This window comes from Camelus bactrianus, unplaced genomic scaffold (assembly GCF_048773025.1).
Source record: "Camelus bactrianus isolate YW-2024 breed Bactrian camel unplaced genomic scaffold, ASM4877302v1 HiC_scaffold_21, whole genome shotgun sequence".
NCBI lineage: Eukaryota > Metazoa > Chordata > Mammalia > Artiodactyla > Camelidae > Camelus > Camelus bactrianus.
This window is the reverse complement of record NW_027413935.1, coordinates 1052594-1061656: the sequence shown is the minus strand read 5'-3', so window position 1 is coordinate 1061656 and position 9063 is coordinate 1052594.

The window sequence follows — 9063 nt, the reverse complement described above, 5'->3', positions numbered from 1 at the left end:
GACCAAGAGTGAGGAAGTTTGATATTCCTGTGAATGAGCTATTTATAAACGTACTTATAAACCAATTCAGTGTGTTATGACACGAGTTAAGAGTGCCAATGAAGTGCCCTGGAAACATTTCATCCCAGAGCCAGCCACATGTCCAAAGATGCATTCAGTCTGTGGTGGGAAAGAAAAGTGGGCCGGGGGCTCCAGATGAGGGGAGCCGTGTAGCAACTTGGGGCAAGGACGCAGATGCCAAAGCTGGGCCTGTCCGACAGGGAGCTCAGGAGGGACTCAGCTGCTGCTTTGGGAGGTGGCAGGAGGTGGGGGGAGGGGATAGCCCGACCCTGGCTCCTGAAGCACCCCTCCCCTCCCTTCCTACTTGGGTCCCACACAGCGCCCCTCACTGCATCCTGCCTTGGCCTACCTGTGCCCCACATACACCCCGATGCTTCCCTCCCCGTTGCCTGAGCCCGAGCCTCCCTGCCTGCCTTCGACCATCCCCAGTACCCCCATCGTGCCGTGACCTACCTGCACCTGGGGCTCCATCCTGCTTCCCTGCTGGGGACTGGCCTTCTTGGACATGTGCGTCTCCTGGCAAGCTCTGGAGCCCTGAAGTACCTGAAATAACCTTAAGTTCAGGAAAAGAATAAAGCTCAATGATAAAGAAAATCTCTATCATTTTATTCATTGAATCATGTTGTTTATGTTTACATATAAAGTATGCATATCTGTGTGCATATGCATGGCTATATTTTGGGTTTTTATGTAATAAAATTACATATTAACATTTTATTTCTTTAAAACATTGACGCATTGTGGCAAAACGTTAGCATTTAAAAATCTTTCTTTTCAGAAATCAGATCGTATACAAATGCTTGAAGTTTCTTTTTCACCTTTCCTTTATCCCATTCCCTTCTTTGCATCCAAAGAGGTAACCGTTATCCTGAAGTCAGTGTTGTTTTACTTTCCCAGCTGTTTTTTTTTTTCGCCAGTCCCGCGGCCTGGGGAGGGTGGGGCTCCGGCGAAAGGACGAGGGGCGGGTTCCCCTCCCGATCTCAGAGAAGCTCCCAAAAGGGCAGCGGCGTGCCCACCTGCCGCCACCTCGGGCGGCCGCGAACCATTCAAATCGCCCGCGCCAAGAGGTACCCGGCGCTCGCGATTGGCTGAGCCAGACCAGCGCCCCTGGGCGGGGCCGGCCCCCTCGCAGCGGCCGCGGGTCCCGCCCACACGCAGGGGCCGCGGGTCCCGCCCCGCGGGTGCGCATGCGCGCAGTCCCCAGAGGAAAGAGTCTGCGCACACCCCCGCCCGGCCTCCGACTCGCGCCGCGGCTCCCTCCCCTGTCCGCGGAGGCTTGTCGGCTCGGCGAGACAGCAAGAGCTGCGGCCGGCAGGGGGCTGTGCGGACCCAAGGCGGCTGCGGTGGCGCCGGCCTGTGGAAAATGCCACCAGGCGGCGCTTCGGTTCGTTGCTCGTGTGACGGCCGTTCCCCGCCCCCCCATCCCTGAACCCCCTGCGACCGCCGGGGAAGAACCGGCCCGCGCAGTGAGTACCGCACCGAGACGCTTCGGCGGGAACGAGGCCGACGGCCGACTGTGCCGGTTGCGCCCCTGAGGTGAGTGCGGCCTGCGGCGGCGGCGGCGGCGGCGGCGGCGGCGGCGGCGGCGGCAGGGCGCGGCGCGCGGGAAGGACGGGGGTTGCGGCGGCTGCCACCCCGGGTCCCCGCGGCGGAGGGAGGCCGCGCGGGCCTCTGCGGGGCGGGGAGGGCCGGCGCCGTCAGTGTTTAGTCTCAGCTATTCTGATGTCTAGTTTTGTGCCCTTTGCTATGTCCAATCCTATATGAATTTCTGTTTTTATCTGATCGCATGGGACTAGCCCAGTGGTTCTCCAATTGGCTGGACATTCAAATTGCTTGGAAAACTTTTTAAAAACATAGGGGCCTGCAGCCTTCCCCAGACAAGTTAATTCAGAATTTCTGAAGGTGGGGCTGAGGCATTAGTATTTTCTTAAGCTCCCTGTGTGATTATAATGAGTCCAACAATCACTCCCAACTCTAATAAAACGTTCTGACATTTTATAAAACTTGCCGATTGAGAACCTCAGCATGTGTTTCAAATGAGTTCAGAGGAGAGAGTTTCCAGTGTTAGGTGTTGGTGTTTGTTCTATCAGTTGCATTCACAATGTAGGCTGACAAGGGGAAAAAAAAAAAAACAAGAAAAAAAAATTCACAGGGAAGGTAGACAGGCCGTGCAAACGAGAGCTCAGTCACAGAAGAGCTGTCTCCAGGAGACCAAAGTCATGCTCTTTCACATTCTAAGTGATTGGTTTGTGCAGTGAACCAAATCTGAGCAGTTCCAATGTTTGAAAATGTAATGACTTGAATAGAAATACTAATATACCCTTCAAGGTCATGAAAGAGTTCCTTGGCCTTAGGAAACGTGTAACTTCTGTGAGCTCATGTAGGTCAATTTGATGGGCCTCTTATAACCTTAAGATTCATCTTGCTCCTTATCTTTCCTCTGCATTAAAATATGTTAATACCAGCTTTGGAATCAAATCAATTCTTTTCTTTTTAAATCTGCCTTTTTAAAAGTTCCTTTGTATTTGCAGAATTACCAAGGGTTTGTTAAAAATTACCATATTTTCTACCTCTGCATGAAATTAAGCAAAGACCGAAGTACGAAAAGGTCATCGAAACAAGAGACTATAAAATTAAACTGAGAATAGCGGTACATTGATAATGATAGCCTAAAATTTAATTTAAAGCCAGTCCTGAAAATGTGTAATGGTTAAGGATTGAGTTTCTATCCTCATCCACATGTTTAAAGAATCTTCTGTATTGGCTATCTCTAACCAAATTAGTGGGAATGGGAGAGGGCGGGGATCAACTCACTAAGAATCTACTCATCTATAGTCCTTTTATCTTTTCATTTAGAAGGGTAAGCTACTGAATGTCATATATATAATGCGGTACATAAAATGTGATAAATGCTGCACCTAACACACAAAGTCTACAATAGACCATAGATCTACAAAGGACTGTGATCTATGGATCAGAACTAGCAGAGTTAACATCAACCCAGTTCCTAGCAAACGTTGCTAACTTATGGCCATAGCTATCATTTCAGGCCCAATACCCCCTTTATAAAAGCAAATATTGTGTAGACCCCCTTCCCTTCCAAACGAGGCACTCTATCTTCAACTATAATTTTTAAGTAAATTTAAATCAATTTAGAATAATGGAATATATGTTATTGTACATTCATAACTATACTATATTCCTATTCCTACACCCCTCTTAATTATAATAAGTAAGTTAGGATCAGGGAAAGCAATATGAGAAATTATCCCACACGGGAAGTTCAGGAAAAATGAAAGAGCAAAGGCAGAGATGGACTCTCAGCTACTAGCAGGCCAGTTTTCTCTGTAGACGATCACAGACAAAGGGGGAAAAATACTTAACTGGAGTATGTATAACATGCTAAGATAAATTACAATCTGTCAATGTTGACCAAGAGTGAGGAAGTTTGATATTCCTGTGAATGAGCTATTTATAAACGTACTTATAAACCAATTCAGTGTGTTATGACACGAGTTAAGAGTGCCAATGAAGTGCCCTGGAAACATTTCATCCCAGAGCCAGCCACATGTCCAAAGATGCATTCAGTCTGTGGTGGGAAAGAAAAGTGGGCCGGGGGCTCCAGATGAGGGGAGCCGTGTAGCAACGTGGGGCAAGGACGCAGATGCCAAAGCTGGGCCTGTCCGACAGGGAGCTCAGGAGGGACTCAGCTGCTGCTTTGGGAGGTGGCAGGAGGTGGGGGGAGGGGATAGCCCGACCCTGGCTCCTGAAGCACCCCTCCCCTCCCTTCCTACTTGGGTCCCACACAGCGCCCCTCACTGCATCCTGCCTTGGCCTACCTGTGCCCCACATACACCCCGATGCTTCCCTCCCCGTTGCCTGAGCCCGAGCCTCCCTGCCTGCCTTCGACCATCCCCAGTACCCCCATCGTGCCATGACCTACCTGCACCTGGGGCTCCATCCTGCTTCCCTGCTGGGGACTGGCCTTCTTGGACATGTGCGTCTCCTGGCAAGCTCTGGAGCCCTGAAGTACCTGAAATAACCTTAAGTTCAGGAAAAGAATAAAGCTCAATGATAAAGAAAATCTCTATCATTTTATTCATTGAATCATGTTGTTTATGTTTACATATAAAGTATGCATATCTGTGTGCATATGCATGGCTATATTTTGGGTTTTTATGTAATAAAATTACATATTAACATTTTATTTCTTTAAAACATTGACGCATTGTGGCAAAACGTTAGCATTTAAAAATCTTTCTTTTCAGAAATCAGATCGTATACAAATGCTTGAAGTTTCTTTTTCACCTTTCCTTTATCCCATTCCCTTCTTTGCATCCAAAGAGGTAACCGTTATCCTGAAGTCAGTGTTGTTTTACTTTCCCAGCTGTTTTTTTTTTTTCGCCAGTCCCGCGGCCTGGGGAGGGTGGGGCTCCGGCGAAAGGACGAGGGGCGGGTTCCCCTCCCGATCTCAGAGAAGCTCCCAAAAGGGCAGCGGCGTGCCCACCTGCCGCCACCTCGGGCGGCCGCGAACCATTCAAATCGCCCGCGCCAAGAGGTACCCGGCGCTCGCGATTGGCTGAGCCGGACCAGCGCCCCTGGGCGGGGCCGGCCCCCTCGCAGCGGCCGCGGGTCCCGCCCCCACGCAGGGGCCGCGGGTCCCGCCCCGCTGGTGCGCATGCGCGCAGTCCCCAGAGGAAAGAGTCTGCGCACACCCCCGCCCGGCCTCCGACTCGCGCCGCGGCTCCCTCCCCTGTCCGCGGAGGCTTGTCGGCTCGGCGAGACAGCAAGAGCTGCGGCCGGCAGGGGGCTGTGCGGACCCAAGGCGGCTGCGGTGGCGCCGGCCTGTGGAAAATGCCACCAGGCGGCGCTTCGGTTCGTTGCTCGTGTGACGGCCGTTCCCCGCCCCCCCATCCCTGAACCCCCTGCGACCGCCGGGGAAGAACCGGCCCGCGCAGTGAGTACCGCACCGAGACGCTTCGGCGGGAACGAGGCCGACGGCCGGCTGTGCCGGTTGCGCCCCTGAGGTGAGTGCGGGCGGCGGCGGCGGCGGCGGCGGCGGCGGCAGGGCGCGGGGCGCGGGAAGGACGGGGGTTGCGGCGGCTGCCACCCCGGGTCCCCGCGGCGGAGGGAGGCCGCGCGGGCCTCTGCGGGGCGGGGAGGGCCGGCGCCGTCAGTGTTTAGTCTCAGCTATTCTGATGTCTAGTTTTGTGCCCTTTGCTATGTCCAATCCTATATGAATTTCTGTTTTTATCTGATCGCATGGGACTAGCCCAGTGGTTCTCCAATTGGCTGGACATTCAAATTGCTTGGAAAACTTTTTAAAAACATAGGGGCCTGCAGCCTTCCCCAGACAAGTTAATTCAGAATTTCTGAAGGTGGGGCTGAGGCATTAGTATTTTCTTAAGCTCCCTGTGTGATTATAATGAGTCCAACAATCACTCCCAACTCTAATAAAACGTTCTGACATTTTATAAAACTTGCCGATTGAGAACCTCAGCATGTGTTTCAAATGAGTTCAGAGGAGAGAGTTTCCAGTGTTAGGTGTTGGTGTTTGTTCTATCAGTTGCATTCACAATGTAGGCTGACAAGGGGAAAAAAAAAAACAACAACAACAACAAGAAAAAAAAATTCAAAGGGAAGGTAGACAGGCCGTGCAAAGGAGAGCTCAATCACAGAAGAGCTGTCTCCAGGAGACCAAAGTCATGCTCTTTAACATTCTAAGTGATTGGTTTGTGCAGTGAACCAAATCTGAGCAGTTCCAATGTTTGAAAATGTAATGACTTACATAGAAATACTAATATACCCTTCAAGGTCATGAAACAGTTCCTTGGCCTTAGGAAACGTGTAACTTCTGTGAGCTCATGTAGGTCAATTTGATGGGCCTCTTATAACCTTAAGATTCATCTTGCTCCTTATCTTTCCTCTGCATGAAAATATGTTAATACCAGCTTTGGAATCAAATCAATTCTTTTCTTTTTAAATCTGCCTTTTTAAAAGTTCCTCTGTATTTGCAGAATTACCAAGGAGTTGTTAAAAATTACCGTATTTTCTACCTCTGCATGAAATTAAGCAAAGACCGAAGTACGAAAAGGTCATCGAAACAAGAGACTATAAAAGAAACCTGAGAATAGCGGTACACTGCTAATGATAGCCTAAAATTTAATTTAAAGTCAGTCCTGAAACTGTGTAATGGTTAAGGATTGAGTTTCTATCCTCATCCACATGTTTAAAGAATCTTCTGTATTGGCTATCTCTAACCAAATTAGTGGGAATGGGAGAGGGCGGGGAACAGCTCACTAAGAATCTACTCATCTATAGTCCTTTTATCTTTTCATTTAGAAGGGTAAGCTACTGAATGTCATATATATAATGCGGTACATAAAATGTGATAAATGCTGCACCTAACACACAAAGTCTACAATAGACCATAGATCTACAAAGGACTGTGATCTATGGATCAGAACTAGCAGAGTTAACATCAACCCAGTTCCTAGCAAACGTTGCTAACTTATGGCCATAGCTATCATTTCAGGCCCAATACCCCCGTTATAAAAGCAAATATTGTGTAGACCCCCTTCCCTTCCAAACGAGGCACTCTATCTTCAACTATAATTTTTAAGTAAATTTAAATCAATTTAGAATAATGGAATATATGTTATTGTACATTCATAACTATACTATATTCCTATTCCTACACCCCTCTTAATTATAATAAGTAAGTTAGGATCAGGGAAAGCAATATGAGAAATTATCCCACACGGGAAGTTCAGGAAAAATGAAAGAGCAAAGGCAGAGATGGACTCTCAGCTACTAGCAGGCCAGTTTTCTCTGTAGACGATCACAGACAAAGGGGGAAAAATACTTAACTGGAGTATGTATAACATGCTAAGATAAATTACAATCTGTCAATGTTGACCAAGAGTGAGGAAGTTTGATATTCCTGTGAATGAGCTATTTATAAACGTACTTATAAACCAATTCAGTGTGTTATGACACGAGTTAAGAGTGCCAATGAAGTGCCCTGGAAACATTTCATCCCAGAGCCAGCCACATGTCCAAAGATGCATTCAGTCTGTGGTGGGAAAGAAAAGTGGGCCGGGGGCTCCAGATGAGGGGAGCCGTGTAGCAACTTGGGGCAAGGACGCAGATGCCAAAGCTGGGCCTGTCCGACAGGGAGCTCAGGAGGGACTCAGCTGCTGCTTTGGGAGGTGGCAGGAGGTGGGGGGAGGGGATAGCCCGACCCTGGCTCCTGAAGCACCCCTCCCCTCCCTTCCTACTTGGGTCCCACACAGCGCCCCTCACTGCATCCTGCCTTGGCCTACCTGTGCCCCACATACACCCCGATGCTTCCCTCCCCGTTGCCTGAGCCCGAGCCTCCCTGCCTGCCTTCGACCATCCCCAGTACCCCCATCGTGCCGTGACCTACCTGCACCTGGGGCTCCATCCTGCTTCCCTGCTGGGGACTGGCCTTCTTGGACATGTGCGTCTCCTGGCAAGCTCTGGAGCCCTGAAGTACCTGAAATAACCTTAAGTTCAGGAAAAGAATAAAGCTCAATGATAAAGAAAATCTCTATCATTTTATTCATTGAATCATGTTGTTTATGTTTACATATAAAGTATGCATATCTGTGTGCATATGCATGGCTATATTTTGGGTTTTTATGTAATAAAATTACATATTAACATTTTATTTCTTTAAAACATTGACGCATTGTGGCAAAACGTTAGCATTTAAAAATCTTTCTTTTCAGAAATCAGATCGTATACAAATGCTTGAAGTTTCTTTTTCACCTTTCCTTTATCCCATTCCCTTCTTTGCATCCAAAGAGGTAACCGTTATCCTGAAGTCAGTGTTGTTTTACTTTCCCAGCTGTTTTTTTTTTTCGCCAGTCCCGCGGCCTGGGGAGGGTGGGGCTCCGGCGAAAGGACGAGGGGCGGGTTCCCCTCCCGATCTCAGAGAAGCTCCCAAAAGGGCAGCGGCGTGCCCACCTGCCGCCACCTCGGGCGGCCGCGAACCATTCAAATCGCCCGCGCCAAGAGGTACCCGGCGCTCGCGATTGGCTGAGCCGGACCAGCGCCCCTGGGCGGGGCCGGCCCCCTCGCAGCGGCCGCGGGTCCCGCCCCCACGCAGGGGCCGCGGGTCCCGCCCCGCTGGTGCGCATGCGCGCAGTCCCCAGAGGAAAGAGTCTGCGCACACCCCCGCCCGGCCTCCGACTCGCGCCGCGGCTCCCTCCCCTGTCCGCGGAGGCTTGTCGGCTCGGCGAGACAGCAAGAGCTGCGGCCGGCAGGGGGCTGTGCGGACCCAAGGCGGCTGCGGTGGCGCCGGCCTGTGGAAAATGCCACCAGGCGGCGCTTCGGTTCGTTGCTCGTGTGACGGCCGTTCCCCGCCCCCCCATCCCTGAACCCCCTGCGACCGCCGGGGAAGAACCGGCCCGCGCAGTGAGTACCGCACCGAGACGCTTCGGCGGGAACGAGGCCGACGGCCGACTGTGCCGGTTGCGCCCCTGAGGTGAGTGCGGCCTGCGGCGGCGGCGGCGGCGGCGGCGGCGGCGGCGGCGGCGGCGGCGGCAGGGCGCGGCGCGCGGGAAGGACGGGGGTTGCGGCGGCTGCCACCCCGGGTCCCCGCGGCGGAGGGAGGCCGCGCGGGCCTCTGCGGGGCGGGGAGGGCCGGCGCCGTCAGTGTTTAGTCTCAGCTATTCTGATGTCTAGTTTTGTGCCCTTTGCTATGTCCAATCCTATATGAATTTCTGTTTTTATCTGATCGCATGGGACTAGCCCAGTGGTTCTCCAATTGGCTGGACATTCAAATTGCTTGGAAAACTTTTTAAAAACATAGGGGCCTGCAGCCTTCCCCAGACAAGTTAATTCAGAATTTCTGAAGGTGGGGCTGAGGCATTAGTATTTTCTTAAGCTCCCTGTGTGATTATAATGAGTCCAACAATCACTCCCAACTCTAATAAAACGTTCTGACATTTTATAAAACTTGCCGATTGAGAACCT